Below are 17,537 nucleotides of genomic sequence, written 5' to 3'. Positions count from 1 at the left end.
GCAAAGTCCAAACATCAGGTCCATGAGAATGTGTCTCCAGTGCTCACTTTGATACCTAAGGTGTCCCAAACCATTGGTGCCACTGCCTGCCCTCCAGGGACTCCAGGTTGCCAGGTAGATGTGGGTCAACAAAAGGGGCAGGACTTGCACCTCTTAGGACTGAAGCCACCTGTGAGCCTCTGTGTGCTAAACTGGGGTGACGGGAAGGAGCAGACACCCTCATCCTGTCCATCCCGGACATCCACCTGTGGTGGACCAGATGTGCTGGTGATTCTGCCTCAGGATGTGTGTCACTTGTGCCGGTCTTTACACTGACCTCCTCAGATGGGAGGTGGCCCAGGGGAACCCCCCTGAACCCCTGTTGTGTGGGGAAACTGGAATTCGAGACCCCTTGTGAGGAGATCCTGGGGATATCCCAATATGTGCAGAGCCCCTGGCACCCCACTCAGGCCTGCTGGGGCCCAGAGATATCAGTGGGGGCCCCACTTGCCACATACAGAATTGTGCAAAACAATACATGCCTGTTGCTTCCATAAGGGCATTTCTGTGGTTTGGATACATTGATAGGTGACCCTGGCAAAGTCCAGCTCAGTGTTTTGAGCTCAGCTGCCTTCAGTGGCATACATCCCTCTGGTTCTCTTGCTAGCCCTGCCCTCCCAAGAGAAGCTTCTAGATGCTGGGTGGGCAGACAGAAGATGGATGGCCTGAAAATGGGTCTGCTCTCTTTGCTCCAACAGGCCCCTGGACCTCCAACAGCCCAAGATGATTCTCTGTGCAGTAGCCTCAGCAGCCACCTGAGATGCAACGCAATGTTCCTGGTCAGCAGGGGTGGCCACCCTACTCCACAGTGATCCATCCCAGAGCCCCTCAGTGCAGTGACCAAGACCCGGGCTGCAGAGGCTGGGCTGTGGCACACAGGTCAGGCCCTGTCTCTCTCAGTCTCTGTCTCTGTCTATATCTCTCCATGTCGTCCCTCTACTGGGTGCTCTCAGAAGCCAGCTTGTCACATGGACACTACCCACGCGGGTGTCCCAAGAGAAGTGGGCACAGCTGCACAGCCACTTTGGTGGGAACCTCAGGAGTCCACCTGGGGAGCTGTGGGGGATCCAGGAAGAAGACCCAAATTGCCCCCTCCTGTTCCACCCCAGACACACTGCCTGGCTGGATCCTCCCTTGCCTGCATGTGGACTCCACAATCCTCAGGGGTGACAGGCAGCTTCCCACCTCTCTTCCATCTGGAGGTGACACCCTCCCTGCAGCTCCCCTGCACCTGCTCTGTCTGCTGACAAATGATGTTTACAGAATGAAGGATGAAAAACACATCAGTTCAGTCTGGTTGGACAGGAATGAATATGTCCATGTGAAGTACTCAGGCTGAGATTTGGTAAAGCTATTTCCAAACAAGAAGTTTGGGCTACAAATATTAGAAAGCCCATCTCAGAGGGGCTCTTACGGTAATGGCATTTAGTGGTATCACAGAAGACATAGTCAGAGCTGGGGCCAGAGCTGAATGATATCTCTAGGCAGGAATGTCCTGACCTTCTGTTTCCATTCCCAGCACAAGGATCTTTGGCCCTCATGCTACAAAATAGTTACCAAATAGCTACCAGAGCTCCAGGCATGACACCAACATCCCACACTAGAAGGAAGGGGCTGGGGGAAAAGCTGATGGGGTCTCTAGCAGATATTTTTTTTCCTTTCTTTTTTGCCTCACAGAGTCCCATTCACCCCCTGGAACAATAGGTGGCAAAGGAAAGGGGCGTTATTGCTGTGACCATGGGTGCCCCTGGGTTCTTGTACTCCCATGTTTTCCTCCCACCTCCCCCAGGATGTCAAAGGCACTGCTAACCCACTCAGCATGTCTGGGGAAAAAGTGTCCCAATCCAGGCCCACGTCCCTGCAAGTCTGTCTCCTCTTGAGTCTGTCTCATAATTGGTCCCTTCCTGGCCAGCTCTCTGATGCCTTCAGACCTTTAAAAATAATTGGTGCATCTTTTCCCTTGTGTTCAGCAGAAGGATTGGATTGAATTTCCTAGTCTAACATTGCAAGTCCACAAATCAAATCTTACAGTTTTGAATACTGGGGGTATGTTTTGAGGGTAAAAACACTAAAGTGAAGAGATAATAAGGTTTGGCTAGTAATTACACATTAACAAGTATGTTTAATTAGTAAATATAAGTGGAAATTAGTAAATACATGTAATCTGAGTTAATGCCCCAGATTGATTTAATAATTCATGCCCCACATTGATCTAAGAATTCATTCGCCTATTCAACAAAAATCTTAAAAAAATGTTTTAATGTGTATTTATTTTTGAGAGAGAGAGAGAGAGAGACCAAGTGCAAGTGGGGGAGGGGCAGAGAGAGGGAGACACAGAATCGGAAGCAGGCTCCAGACTCTGAGGTGTCAGCACAGAGTCCGACATGGGACTCAAACCAACAAACTGCAAGATCATGACCTGAGCTGCAGTCGGACGCTTAACTGCTTAACCGACTGAGCCACCCAGGCTCCCTTCAACAAAAATCTTTAAGTACTCACTGTGAAACAGGTACTGCTCAAGGGGTTTAGAACTTGTTAGGGAGCAAAACAGTGGAGGACCCTTCCCTTTCAGGGGTGTGCCCTGCATGGTCTCCTCGACAAACACCCTCTGTCTTTTCCCCAAGGCACAGATTGACCATGCACTCTGAGGCACTCTAGGCAAAGGCCAGAGTGCAGGTGTTCTAGAGAGGGACAGAAAGATGGAGTTGGGTGGGGGTAGAAAGAAGCAAGCAGGGCAGGGGCCATGGGCAGTGTCCCGCTGTGGTTCCTCCTCCCACATTGGTGAGGAGGGTCCCTACCCCATCTCTTTTCCCCGCTAGTTAATAGAGTAATGTGTCCCAGGTGCCGTGAGCCTGGCTGACATGGGGCACAGCCCCAGTCCTGTCCCACAGCCCCATTGAGAGCTTTCACTTGGTGAGGTCACATGCGAGGTGTTTGCTCATCAACACAGTGTCCTGAGGATTTGTAGGAACAAACCTATTGTCCTCAGTAACTCTTGACTTTTCTCATTCTGAGGATGCTAATGCCTTAGCAGACTACAGTCGTTTCCTCTGGTCACCTGTGCAGGGGAAAGCAAAGGCCTCGTGATTGGCCAGGAGTTGGGAAGGAGGTTTTCCAGTCGCTGGGGAGGTCGGGGTCAGCTGATTACCCTCATGACCCCCCACACCCCACATCCCAGCTCAGAGAGTGTCTTTCTGTGAGCCCAGTGGGCACCAACCTCACCTTGTGCTATAGTCCCTGCCCTCTCCTTCGGGAAGTCTCCCTTCCCTTACCCTGCCACCTACTGTACCTGTGTGCTGAACACTCTTTTTGGAAAGCTAAGACTTGACACACTCAGAGACAGAGAATGACGCCAGCTTCCTGCAGAGATGATGCCCCTCCTACTACTACTGGCCTAAGTTCAGTTACAGGGATCGCGATGTTCTGTGGGACTCTGAGATGTACTGGGAGCTAGCCTACAGGCATAGAGGAGCCCCAGACTGCCCAGGAGGGTCCAAACCAAAGTATGAGCTATGATACTCCCCACCCACCTTTGCCCATCTGGGATATGCTGCCTTGAGGTGCCGCAGAACCTGGTGGAAAAGCTGAGTCCAGTGTTACAGGCAGCTTCCTGGGGGCCAAGCCCCATCCAGGTGCTCACCAACTTGTTTGCTTTGTGCTGCCTGATCCCACCTTTTATGTTTTCTCATCGTTTCTAGCTGTCTTCAGGAGGACAAGCAATTTAACATACCAAGGCATCTGACATGAGAGGAGAAGCTATTTTCTTCATTGGAAAAATATTTCAGATGATATGAATTGTACACAGTAAAATTGAAAACAGACCAAAGTGGGTTTTGCTGTTGCCAAAACCCACTTCTACAGGTAATGACCGCTAGTTAGTGAACTTTCTCTCAGAACCTGTCCTTCTGTGTATACACATATGGGTTTGTGGTCACCAGCACCATACCCTGATGTGTTTCTGGTGACATTGACACATAGCCACTCTCACATCAGAGACAAAGCCACCTGTGGCCCCATGGGGACATCACACAGCTCTGGGACTAGTCTTTTGCTGGTGGAAGTTCTTCATATTCCCCTTTTTCCTGCTTTGTGAACAATGAACACTGTATGTACATTATTGGCAAATGTGCAGGCATTTCTTCTGAAAATTATTCTAGAAATGAATTTACTGGACCCATGTGTGTGTGCATTGTGAATTTTGATAGGTACTTCAGACAGTTAAACTTTACTCCTAAAAGCTGCACTGGAATATGAAAGTTCCCATTTCCCCATTCTCACCATCTCGGGCTAGTGACAATACTGATTTGTTTTTTTTTAAATATTTTATTCATTTTTGAGAGACAGAGACAGAGCTTGAGTGGGGGAGTGTCAGAGAGAGAGGGAGACACAGAACCTGAAGCAGGCTCCAGGCTCTGAGCTGTGAGCCCAGGGCCTGATGAGGGGCTCGAACTCATAGACCGTGAAATCGTGACCTGAGCCAAAGTTGGATGCTTAGCCAACTAAGCCACCCAGGTGCTAATTTTTTTTTTCTAATTTGATTAAATGCTAGAACACATTGTATGGGTGGCTTTTCATGGCTGCAGTCAAGTCATGACCAAGATGTTTGTTGATCATTTGGATTTTTTTGGTTAATTGCTATTCATATCCTCTTCCCAGTTTCCAACCAGTGTTTCAGCCATCACAGATTTGTAAATGCTCCATGTGTCTTATGAATGCTCATTTCTGTGACATAATGCTGCCTTTGCCGATGGTCCAGGAGGAGATGCGTTCATTAACCTAATGACAAAAACTATCAGCTGCCAGGTCAACAGTTATATCCCTGCCCAGCCATATATCCCAAATGTTATTTTATTTATAATACCTTATTTTCTGGGTTAACACAATTTTAATTTTATCTCCTGCCAGCCCCAGAAGATGAAGTAAGATTGGTTGAAGACCATGGGGCAGGCTTTCACTCCACAAACCTGGAGAAGCAGAGAAGCCCAGGCCTGTTTCTGACCCACAGGAGAGAAACATGGCTCTGTGACAAGGAGGGAGGCCTCAGAGAAGACCCTTATGCACCCCTTTCCATTTGGTGGGCCTTCAAGGCCTTGATGCAGAGGGAGACTCCTGTGCAGTTAAACGTGATGGTTGGATCATCTTCTGTCAGGAAATTAGTAAATTGTTCACTGTGTCTGCTGCTGTTCCCAGGATTTCACTCTTAGCTGAACACATCGTGGCCTGGGAGGTCTGTGTCACCTTGTGGGAGACTGAGCAGGGCTGCGAGCACCCATGAGTGTCTATCCTGGCTGGGGTCATCTGTCCCTGATACTCAGGTCCTCCATGTCTCCAACCCTGACATTAATGTTTCCTCTTCTCCCAGGGCCTGGCCAGAGGATTTCCATCCCTGAGCACTGGACCAGGAATGTTCCCAGCACAGGGACTCTGGCAGGGAGAATCTGTGTCTGTATGGTCCCCTGCACTTGCTGAGGAGATTGGCCAGCAGTGGGCTGCCTTCAGGTGTCCATCCCAGGAAAGGCAGTGCTTGCAGCAACTGCCTGGCCTGGTTCCGTCTGAGGCATCAGTGGTTCCTGTGAACACGAGCAGAACCTGGAGCTGTCATCCACGTGTGGCCCATGACAGTGGCAGCTTTGTGATACCCTGTGCCATGTCCAGTCTCCACATTGGTGAGTGTATGCCTGAGCAGCAGGTCAGCCTGGGGCAGGGACCACGGTTCCCAGGGCCCCTCCAGCAGCACTTTCAGAGCAGAGCTCGCACTTGTTAGACCCTCTGAGTGGGGGGAGTCACAGTCCTGGTCCCAGAGATCCTGGAAGTCTGCCTAAACTCCTGAGACTCAGCTTTCTCACCTGTAAAATGGGAGTGTGGTTCCCACCTTTTGGGGGTAGGGGAAGAATGAAGGAAATCACATTGTAAATGACTAGTGTAGTGGAGGAACTTGGTGATGTCATCATGATGTGCTTTTCAGGGGGCATTGAAATGTGATGGAGAACAGGGAGGAGTTGTGATAAATATCAGGCATCTTGGCTCAGGCAAGGGGGCTCAGGGTCCTGTGTCTGCTGCTGAGATGAAGTCCCTCCATCCCATGGGTGCTGTTCATGATCCCAAGGTCGCCTGGGAAGGGTGGACTGCAGGGCCCTGAGCGGGGCACAGCGGCTGGGCAGCTGAGGTGAGCCGGTTGTCACATTGTGGAAGGGAGCATGACGGGCTTGTGGGCCTTGGGACCTGGGGTCTGGGGGTGGGGAAGGAGACAGAGATAGCAAGGAAAGAGTGGGGAGCCCATGGGGGATGGGGCAGAGTCTTTGCAGAGTGCTGAGCCTATGCAGGTGGGCTGGGAACCTATCTGCTAGCTATCAGATGCACATAGAAGCCACGTTACTCAGAACCATGGGGCCCAGGTGGGGCCCAGGGTTGGAGGACCCTGCTAGGGTGCAGGGAGGAGGGTGCAGCCAGAAAGTCCCTCAGGACACATAGCCTGGGGGCAGAGAGGGAGAGTCTTTCGTCCTGTAAGAAGTATCCTGTAACCCTCTACCTGCCTGCTCAGGGTGTTTCAAGACACGCAGGGAAAGACACGCCGCGAATAGGAAGTCGTCCTTCTCTTTTGCTTGGACCTTTTACAAATGCAGCTGACGAGCACTTGTGAAGAAAGCACACGGGTTGGGGAATGTGGTCTGGCTCAGCTCTGCTGCTGAGGTCCTGAAGACTCGCACAAAGCACAGAACTGTTGTGATTCAGGACAGATCTGTGCCCATGTGCCTCCCCATCATCAAATGAGCTGGGCATGCACGCATCTCACTAGGCCAGTCAAGTCCTCTGTCTCCACATTAACTACATCACTGTCATGCACGGGCACACAACTGCATCCACATGGTTTTTATAGATGCTGGGGAAGTGATGGCCATGCATTTGAAAGAAGGGTACCAAACTTAAGTCGGGGTTTTCTCCATCTGGCCTCGTGACAAATTATGTTTCACATACTTTGGGAGCTGCCTGCATTATCCCTGGAAGGAAGCAGGTGTCTTAGTCTGGGTTCCTCCAAAAGTAGGAGTTTTTTTTGGAAAACAACTACAGGAGGCACAAGTGGGGGGAAAGACGCAGCGGGGAAGGGAGAACAGCCACAAAAGGTGCATTCCTGGTCACTATTGTGGGTGGTGGGGTTCAGTCCCATGGGGTCCCTCTGAGACCCCAGAGGATACCCAGAATGTCCTCCGTACATGACAGGGCGGGCATGCCCCAGTAATGCAGATGCCCCTGCACTTCCAGGGTGCACCTGCCTGAGGGGACATCCCCTCCATGCTGGAAGGGAGCCCCAGCAAGGGAGCCAGGATGCTGCCCACCTACTGCAGTTGCAGAGCTCAGGTGGGTCATGGGAATTTGGAGTGAGGCACCAACAGCATAAGCTCACAGATTATATTTAAAAAATGAAGCATCAGGTCAGTGATCTTTGGAAACAGGCCATTTGTTTTAAGTATGTGAATAATTGACCCGGTCTTGTCTCCCACATTGCCGCAGTGGAGGCATTAATTAGCTTACACTACCCTCCCTGGTAGGAACTGGGCTGGCATGCTTCCAGGTGTCTGTTGGACCAGCAGCAGGGCACCAGGCTGTCTGGGGACATGGATTCCAAGAGCAAAGGTAGCAACAGCACCCACATGTATGAGATGGAAAAGACACCCTCCACACAGGAAAAAAAGACAACTTTAGAAAAAAGAAGTGGCAGCACCTCCCTTCCCCTCTTGGGTTGGCGGGTATGAAGCCCAGTTTCTAGGTCCTAGAGGGTGAGGACAGACTTTCAGTTGTCTTTTGAAGACAGTTACACATGGCAGGATCGTCACTGGTCCCCTCCCTGGAAATCCCTACAATGACCATAAAGGTTGGAAAGAGATAAACCTGTGGACGACCAACAAAGGACTGGTATCTAGATGCGTGAAGAGCTCTGACAAACCAACAAGAGAAGACATCCCAGCAGAAAAATGGGCAGAATATTTGGGTGGTCACACAGTATGTGGTGCACATGGCATGTCCACACTGTGGGATGCTGTGCAGCCATCAGAGTGAACAAACCCAGCTGTGCCCATTACCACCTGGGAGAACTACACACCACAATGTTGAGGGTAGGAGCCAGAGCTGGGGACAGAAATCAGCCGCAGGCCGCATGAAGTTCTGTGCCCACGCTGTGCCACTGTGGGTAAACTGAGGCTCATTCTCAGAAGTGACGCTGCAGGAATGGGGCAGGAGTCTGCTGGTTCTCCTTGCAGGCCTGGGGCCTTTTAGATTCGTGTATCTCTCATCTCGGTAAAAATAAACAGTAATTAAAAAAACCCTCTAAAAATCAACTCAGGGAGTCAACATCGAGTACAGAATGCTCGAGTCAGGCAGGCTGAATGGCTGGAGGATCCCAGCAGGACTCGTGAGGCCCCCATCCACAGGAGACCAAGGGGAGGGCAGGGTTGGCGGCTGGGTGCTGGGGCAGCCCATCCTCCCAGCTTGCTGCTGTCGCACTCCTGACATGAGGCACTTCACCGCCCGCATGTGACACGTGCTTCTGACCCATTCGCCCTGCCTCGTTCGTAGACCTCGTGTGAGCATATGACCAAGATACACAGAGATGCATATGTTGGTAAAGGTGACCCTGGGGTTTGAGGGCACAAGGTTTACACAAGAGAAAGGGGAACACTGACTCTCCCCAACAGGTGGGCACACTCACACATGTTCACACATATGCATGCATAGGCACACGTGCACATATACAGACTTGCACACAATGCAACATACAAGAACACACAGGTGTGCACACACATTTGTATATTGCATGGACACATGTACGTGCAAACACACATACCCAGCTGCACCATACATGTGCTCTAAGGGGCAACAGGTGCTGAGCGGTGGCAGTGGCCCACTGCAGAGCTAGGAGCAGTGGTGACACACTGGCAGATCCAGATCCCACACTGGTGGTCACTCTATGGCAAGGAGTGTCTTTCAAGGACATCAGTCCTCCCAAGACCGCTGAGGAGGCAACTGAGGCTCCTGGAACTGACCTGTCAGGTCTGGCAGCCACACAGGGTGAGGGATCAGTACGGAGTGTTCCTAGTCTTCTCCCACCCGGCCTCAGGCCCCTGACATGCATTCCATGGGGTCAATGCCCGCGCCGGTGGCCACTGGTGCAAGGGGAGGAACAGGAGGGCCAGGAGCCCACGGAGCCTTGGAGGGAAGAGTATGAGGGCACTGCCTCCAGGTACTGCACTATCCTGCCCCAACCCCCTGACTTTCTGCCCCACGTGGGGTAACTCACCCCCACCCATGCCTCTTCCACTTTGAAGAGCCATACAGACTGGGCCTTCAGGGGAGAAAGTGTTGTCACTACCAGTCCCTCCCTCTGATGATGACCTGTAGACACCAAGTGGTCCTGACACCTTCTCTGCTCCTCGGGGAAGGCTGTACTCCCCCACACCAACATCCCCAGAACCCACCCCAAAAATCTAGGCTCGGGTTACCCCCCATGCACCCCTGGGAGCATCCCCAGTTGGTGGAACCATGGTCAAAAAGGTCCTGTGCCTGGTCACTCAGCTCCCCACCAAGAATCTCTGACCGCTGGGCACCCTGCCCCTCCAGGGGCTCAGCTCCGCCTCTGGGAGTGCTGACGGGGAGTCTGCACCACAGACCCACTGGCCACCCAGTTGCCCCCTTGGAGGGACCTCATTGTCCAGCCTGACCCCCTTGCAGCAAAGACAGCATCACACTGTCTGCAGATCCGGGAACCAGAAATGGCAGACATTCAGCAACTTGCCAAGAGACAAGTGGGCTCCCTGCCCAGCTCTTCCTGCTAAGCCCACCATCAGCCCCCAGTGACAGGGCAGGCAGTTTGGCAGGTGGTGATGTTCAGTCTAGCCTTGACTTATTGTGAGGAACACCATTTCGCCTCATCCTACAGGTGAATCTCAGGTCCTCACTCTGGGATGGCATAAATGCTGTGTAGCAACATTAAACCCAGAGAGACCTGACTGCTGGTGCCTGCAGCCTGGGCCCAGCAGACAGTGTGCACATCACTGTGGGGCAGGCATGGCTGTAGAAGAGCAGGTGCACAGGGGAGCAGCAGAGACCGGGGGGGGGGGATGAGCAGGTGAAGATCGTCTCTGTGCACCTGCCATGTTCAGGGAGCCTTGGATTCTGAGGGTGAAGAGGAACATCAGATCTCTGCCTCCCAGAGCTTCAAGTCTAAGAAAGAGAAGGCAATGCTCAGAGGAGGGTGGAAGGGGCAGAAAGCATGTGCCTCACGGCCCATATGGCCAAGCGTCGTCTTTCAAGGTGTTTTGCCTCCTGGGGACTTGCAGCCACTGCAGGGAGCGTCCCTGACACTGGGGACCTGCAGCTAAACTCAATGCCCTGGACATCTCAGTGTTCTCTGTTGGCTGCATTTAACAAGAGAGGCCCCTCTTGTTCCAAATGGCCCTGCCCCAGTAATGACAGTATGTGATTATATTTAGAATTTATGGATCAAGGTGAAAACCAGGTGTCCATATGGGCACCCTCAGCATGTGGGTTTTGAGTCAGCTTTGAGACACAACCTGCTGCAGGTTCTAGGTACCAGGGAAAAATGTGGATTTTAAGACTTAAGGCACAAAGCACAAGTGTGTGCTACTGGAAGGGCAGGGACCACACGTTAGTTCCCAGCACAGTGTGCACTATGATAAAGAGAATATGGCCAGGGGACCAGCTCCAGGGAACCTGGTTGTTACACCTAACCCAGCACATGCTGCTTTCCATCCTGGCCACAAATGGTGTGTGCTCACAACCTAAGGATCTGGCCCCTTTTTTGGGGTCTGGAGACAGGAAACAAGGAATATCTGGTTTATTACTCAATGCCCCACAGGGGCTTGTCTGCCACTCACAAAGTGGGACCTATTCTATGGCTTTTTTTTTTTTTTTTTCCAGTTTGGGACTGAATACCGACAATCACCCATCACCACTAATGAGTACACAGGGCAGAGACATCCTTTGGCCAAGGCCAAGCCCCATGTGGCGGCCTCAGCTCCCCAACATAGGGGGTGGGCAGACAGTCTCCATGGAGGGTCCAGTCCTCCAGGAAACACGCACGGCTTGTAGGCGTGAGGCTGGTGGGAGCTCAGAAATGCCCAAGTAATGGGGCTGCAGTAACCCTGACACTAGGCTGACTTTTTCTCCAGGTACTCCCCTCTCCCTCGGATCTCAGACCTCCTCCGAAGCCTGTAATTTTTGTGGTTCTTTGAAGTCAGGACTCGATGACATCCTGGTGGCCACTGTCACAACCTCCTGCCTGCTGTGCTGAGGGACAACCTATTGGCCATTTGGAGCTCCCTGGGCAGGAGGGCATGGGTGTCCCTGGGGCTCATGGTCTGCACCCCAGGCAGGAGCTCCTCATATCCCCAAGACTGCCCAGAGCATGAGAGGGGCTTGGCCATGACACCAATGCAGCTCCCCAGAAAAAAAAAATGTGCCCATTACCAATGGGACAACCATCAACAACGTGTCAAAGCTCGGAGTCCATTGTGATCCATGGCAGTTGTACTTGTCATATAGTATGAAGATTCAAACTTTTCCTCCAAAGAGATAATGAAGACTTTTACTCTCTTGGTGAGGGTTCTGTGCTGATTTCCACACCAACCCCAGTAAAACTCAGACACACCCAGGGTTCTACATACAGACACAGAAACACACACACACACACACACACACACACACACACACACACGCACACCCTAAGCACCCATCGTGCTCATCCCAGGCACATGCCTCCCATGGTGTGAGCAATAGTGTGCAGGCCGTGTCCCATCAGGAGAACACAGGATCTTCAGGAACTGCTCCTGTGGGCTGGAGCATCACTGATGTGCTCCCTGTAACCACTTCCTGGAGGAGGGGAGGGGGTTGGCACTGGTTGGGGGGGGGGGTGAGTAGCCACGTGGATGCTGGGAACAGGACAGACACTGACCTGACCCAGGGCTGGGTGCTGGGGACTCCAGAGCCTGAGACCCTGCTGGGATAGAGTTAGGGTTAAGGTTAGGGTTAGGGTTAGAGGGTTAGGGTTAGGGTTAGAGTTAGAGTTCTTGCGGTTCTTGTCAGGATAAGACTTTTCATTTGAAAGCCAGAGTACTCTGTGGGTAACTCTATGGTTAGGCCTCTGGAATTATCTGGAGCAGCTGTATCCGAGCTTTGCAAATGATATGTTGCTGTTCTATTTTGTATACAAATGATCCTGCATCACTTCTGGACCCCATATACGTGGAATTGTCAGTCTTTTGAAGTTAGTCCCTATGGGGAGAGAACCTTAGCTTTGGTTATGGTTTAGTCCAGGCACATTGCCAGTGCCGAGGAGACACCAGTCTCATGAATTCCATGCAGGGCTGAGGTGAGGGCACATGCTTGGGTGTGTGTGTGTTGTAGAGTTAGTGTGAGAGATATCGTGAAGGTTAGGTTGATGGTTTGGGTTAGGGTTAGGTCACAGGACTCTAGGCACTGAACCCACAGTAGTGCAGTTGTGTCTCTGATGGGATGAGTGGAAAGCAAAAGGGAGGTTGCCGGTCAGGATTAGTCATTGGGTTCCAAGGATAGACCCATATATGGGCCACTATTCGGGTAGGCTACAGGAATCCTCTCAAGCAGTTGTAGCCAGGCCTTGGAAATGACATGGTGATCTTTCAGGTTCTGTGCCGACTCTTTTCTGCACCGCTTGTGAACCCCATGTGCGTGGTGTTGTCAGACTTTGGTACTGGGTCCCCATGGGGAGACAGCCTTAGCTACGGTTGTGGTTCGGTCGAGAGCCATTGCCAGGGCCGAAGCGACTCCAGTCGTGATCTCCCTCGTGATCTCCCTCGTGATCTCCCTCAAGGGCTGAAGTACAGTCCATGCGACGGTGCGGGTTCATGCGACGGTTAGGGTTAGGGTTAGGGTTAGGGTAGGGTTATAGTTAGGGTTACATTTAGGTCTCAGGAGACTCCAGGCACTGAAACCACAGCAGTGCAGTTGTCTCCCCAAAGGGCTGAGTGGAATGCACATGGGAGGGTGGTTGTCAGGTTTAGTATTTGGGTTCCAATGCCAGACAACTTTATGGGCCAATGGTCATGTAGGCCTCAGGAATCCTCTCGGGAAGCTGCAGCCGTTCCTTGGAAATGACATGGTGATGTTCCAGGTCGTATACCGAGTGATCCTCCACCACTTCTGGACCCCACATGTCTGGTGTTGTCAGACTTTGGTATTGTGTCCCTATGGGGAGGAAACCTTAACTAGGGTTAGGGTTCGGACCAGGGATGTTGCCAGGGCCAAAGCGACTCCAGTGTTGTGATCTCCCACAAGGGTGAAGTGATGGCCCATGTAGAGCTGCTGGTGAAGTTTACGGTTATGATTAGAGATAGGGTAAGGTTTTGGTTGACGGTTATGGTTAGGATTATGTTGAGGGTTAGGGTGAGGTCCCAGGAGGCTCTAGGCACTGATGCCACAGCGAGGGTTCGGTTCAGGTGCAGGGTGAGTGTTAAAGATGAGGTGAGGTTTAGGTTCAGGTGTATACTAAGGTCCCTTTAAGATTGGGGTTTGGACACTAGGCTCCTGGAGATCTCCCCCTGGTAGGGCAGTGGTCTTCTCGCAGGGCTGAGTGGAGGGCTCTTGTGAGTGTCCCAGTCAGGCTGAGTTTGGGTGCCAGGGCCACTCCTCAGTCCTTACAAGTCCCCTCTGAAGCTCCTTCTTGTCTTTGGAAATGACCTGGTGATGTTCTAATTTCCTTGCCGAGTAATCCTCCTCTGCCTCTGGGCCCCATGTCCGTTGTGTCCTCAGATTTAGGAATTGGGTCCCCATTGGGAGAAATCTTTAGCCAAGGTTAAGGTTTAGCCAAGGTTAAGGTTAGCCAAGGCCAAAGCGACACCAGTGCCATAATCACCCTGGAGGGCTGAATGAGGGTCCACGCACGGGTGCGGGTCAGGTGTAGGTTTGGGTTTAGAGTTGGGGTGAGGTTTAGGTTGAGCGGTATGCTGAGTGTCACGGTTGAGGTTAGGGTTAAGTCCCAGGAAGCTCCAAGTGCTGAAACTCCAGCATGGTAGTGGTCTCCCTGGAGGATTGAGTGTAGGCCTCATCGGAACGGGCTGTTCAGGTTTAGTCTTTGTGTGCCAGGGCCAGCCTCGTGTGTGTGCCATCTTCAATTGGGCCTCAGGATCCCCCTTGTGCAGCTCCATGCAGGCATTGGAAATGTCATGATGATGTTCCACGTTCCATGCCGAGTAACCCTGCACCACTTTGGGATCTTTGTTTGTGGTGTTCTCAGAGATAGGAATTAGGTCCCCAACCAGAGAGATCCTTAACTAGGGTTAATGTTCAGTCCAGGGACTTCACCAGTGCTGAAGTGACACCATTCCTGTGTGTCATGAGCGTTGGGTTAGGGTTTGGGTTTGGGTTTGGTGTTAGGGGTTAGGGTTACTGTTAGGGTTGGTGTTAGGGGTTAGCATTAGGGATTAGAGTTAGGTTTATGCATTAGGGTTGGGTTTAGGGTTATGGTTAGTGTTCACGGTTATGGTTAGGGGTTAGGGTTTGGAGTTAGAGTTAGGTTTAGGTGTTAGGTTTGCGTTTGGGTTAGGCTTAGGTTTAGGGTTAGGGTTTCGGTTTAAGAGTTAGGGTTATGGTTAGAGAGCTAGGGTTCAGGGTAGGGTTAGGGATAGGTGTTAGCGTCAGTGTTAGGGTTTGCTTTAGGTTTTAGGTTAAAGTTAGGTCTAGGTCTAGGACTTCAGTTAGGGTTAGGGGTTAAGGGTTTGGAGTAGGGGTTAGCGGTAGGGTTAGTGTTAAAGCGTTATGGTTAGGGTTAGGTTTAGTTTTATGTTTATAGTTTTATGGTTAGCGGCTAGAATTAGAGCATTAGGGTTACGGTTTTAGGGTTATAGTTATAGGGTTAGGGTTAAGGTTAAATTTATTTCCGGTTATGTTTACCTTTTCGGTTAGTTAGGTTTAGGGGTAGGGGCTGGGGCAGGAGCAGGGGCAGGGTTTAGTATTAGGGTTATGGTTCGGGTTAGGTGTTAGTTTTATGTGTTGTGGTTTGGGTTGGGGTTAGGGTTAGGGCTAGTGCAAGGACTAGGTTATGTTGGCACCCCCACTTTGAGCGGGAAGTTGTTCATGTATGGACACCACCCACCTTCCAGGATTGAATTCATGGTATGGCCTCTGTCTCTGCACTGGAGGTTGTTCTTGCCTCGCCCTTTCCAGTTTTGCTCTGGAGTATTTCACACCGTCACCCCGCACTCTCTTGCTATGGTAGGATTTCACGTACCACCCCATCCCTTTTTGGTGCATTTGGTTCGTTCACACATGCGACCCTCCTCGCCCTCTGAATGCGACGGTATCACCCATGGGCCTTGCCAGTCCTTAGATTCGGATTACTGATGCCAGTATTAAATCATGAATGTCTCTTTTCACTTTCACAGCTGAAAAAGCAGGTGTTTCTTAAGGTAAGGTTTATGGTTAGGATTCATATTAGGAGTCAGTGTAAGGTTTAGATCATGGTCGCAATCCCCCTTGGTGTGGGAAGGCTTCACGAATGTGTCCCATCTGCTCCCCATTATCCATGATGCAGCAGTGATATTCCTTTCAATTCAGATGTTTTCTTTGGCACCTGGGTGTCTCATTGGGTTCAGCATCCCACTTCGTCTTGGGTCATGGTCTCTCGGTTTCTGGTTTTGAGCCCTGGGTGGCTTCTGTGCTGATTCGCTCTGAATCTGGAGCCTGCTTCAGATACTGTCTGTGTCTCTCTCTGCCCATGCCCCACTTGTATTCTTTGTCTCTTTCAAAAATTAATGTACCTAAAAGCATTTTCAGTCAGATATTTCCTGGATGCTTCTTTTCACTTTCATTCCTGAAGAAGCAGGCGTCTGTCTCATTCATTGTTCTTTTGTTATCTTTGGCATAGCTGATGACATATACAACATTTCCCCAGCCAGCATCGAGGATGCACAGCATTTCTTCTACCAGCCGGACACCTCTCATCCACTGTAACACTGCATTCCTCTAGCGCATCCCACATGCTCTCGGAAACTGGACTGTAACTGTGGATGGTAGCAGTGTCCCATAGTCTTCTGATGGTATTATAGGAGGTTCTTCATTCGCATCTTTGGTTACCTGAGTGTCTTCTGACATCTCTCATTTTTCCACTAGGCCGCTGCTATGACACCCGACAGGAACCCAAAGCAGAGAGGGATTCAGGAGCAGACCAGCTACTGCTTGGCTCCCACAAATGGTCACCTTGGAACTCTTTATGGAAGAGGACAAAACACCACCACCACCACCGTTTCATAACCCTGCAGTGAATGTGGAGACAACAACCACCCACCCCCAAAAGGAAACTCCAGCAGGGTACATGTATCGAACCTATGGTGTTGGTCAAGTATTTTGGATCAATAAGTGAGGTTGTACTTTTGACTGGTAAGTGTAAATCTAATTCCCTTGGAGGGGATATTATTCTCTGAGGTTACCCCAACCTAAATTGTTGGCCCGTGGGGAGATGTGTTTTCTGTATTGGTTGTATTGATGTAGTCTCTTTAGGCCAGTGAATTAAAGCTCCATAGGGTCTTGTCCTATTCCCGCCTCTTCATGGGAAGGTCCATTTCACCGATTGGAAGAGACAGTAAAACCCTCGCGTGGCCATTTATATGAATCACTATTTAGGGAACAAGTGATTATGCTACCTTTGCAGGGGCAGGATACCATGGCCATTTCACGAATGTCCCTGGGCAGGCAGGGCCTCTAATACTACAAATGCTAGAGGTGATTTTATTGGTAAACAGGTGGGTTTGTGTTCACTGAGTTCCTTTTACTTCTGTTCATCTTTCCTTGATTGCCTATCTGTGTTGGGTCAACAATTGGTTTGATATTGACTTTACAGTTAGGTTATTTTTATCTTATGGTTAACTATCCATGGTTATCTGTTCCGATAGAAGCTTATGCAAGGACAAATATTTCTTGTTGCACATACTAGCATTATCACTTCTAGTGTGAAATTCACCCGGTCGTAACTTAGGGGTTGGTTGTCTTTTTTTCGTATTCGGATATTAAGATCGTATGCCAGTGCCTGAGCCCTACTATGATCGTTCATCACCACAGCCCTAAAAACCACCCACAGTATGCGAATCATATTTTTCGCCCTTCTAGGACAGCCTGATACACCTACTTGGCGATGCAGGGGTGTAATGCTCGAACCCCTCATCAGCGATGGACGGGTGTCATGCTAGCACTCCCCCATCGGCAAGGGAGTAGTGATGCCACTACTAAATCTGACATTTCCGAATAGCTTTCATCACTGTCAGAGCTGAAGAAGCAGTCATATGTTACAGTTAGGGTTAGGGTTAGGATTAGGGTTAGAGTTAGGGGTTAGGATAAAGGTTAGGTCACATTTACCCCCCCCCCCTTAGGTGCGGGAGGGAGGCACTCATGCACCTTGCCACCCCTCAGCATGGGAGGGTGTCATCCATGTGCCAGCCCCCCCCCCCCCCCCCCCA

At 50.9% G+C, this 17,537-nt stretch overlaps 1 protein-coding gene across 2 annotated transcripts in view; it reads left to right on the top strand.

Annotated features, from left to right (window-relative positions):
* The window catches only part of LOC109493085 (pollen-specific leucine-rich repeat extensin-like protein 3), a 49,080-nt gene extending 31,661 nt beyond the window's left edge, over window positions 1-17,419 (top strand). For both annotated transcript variants that reach the window (XM_045041782.1, XM_045041781.1), the window contains exons 5-8: window positions 738-918; window positions 3,738-3,900; window positions 5,402-5,705; window positions 16,198-17,419. The gene's annotated coding sequence lies outside the window, so the exon portion shown is untranslated. The remainder of the gene's footprint in view (window positions 1-737; window positions 919-3,737; window positions 3,901-5,401; window positions 5,706-16,197) is intronic.
* Window positions 17,420-17,537: the final 118 nt, after the last annotated feature.

This window comes from Felis catus, chromosome D3, assembly GCF_018350175.1.
Source record: "Felis catus isolate Fca126 chromosome D3, F.catus_Fca126_mat1.0, whole genome shotgun sequence".
Lineage (NCBI taxonomy): Eukaryota > Metazoa > Chordata > Mammalia > Carnivora > Felidae > Felis > Felis catus.
Note: the sequence above shows the minus strand (reverse complement) of the source record. Positions and strands in the feature narration are given on the sequence as shown.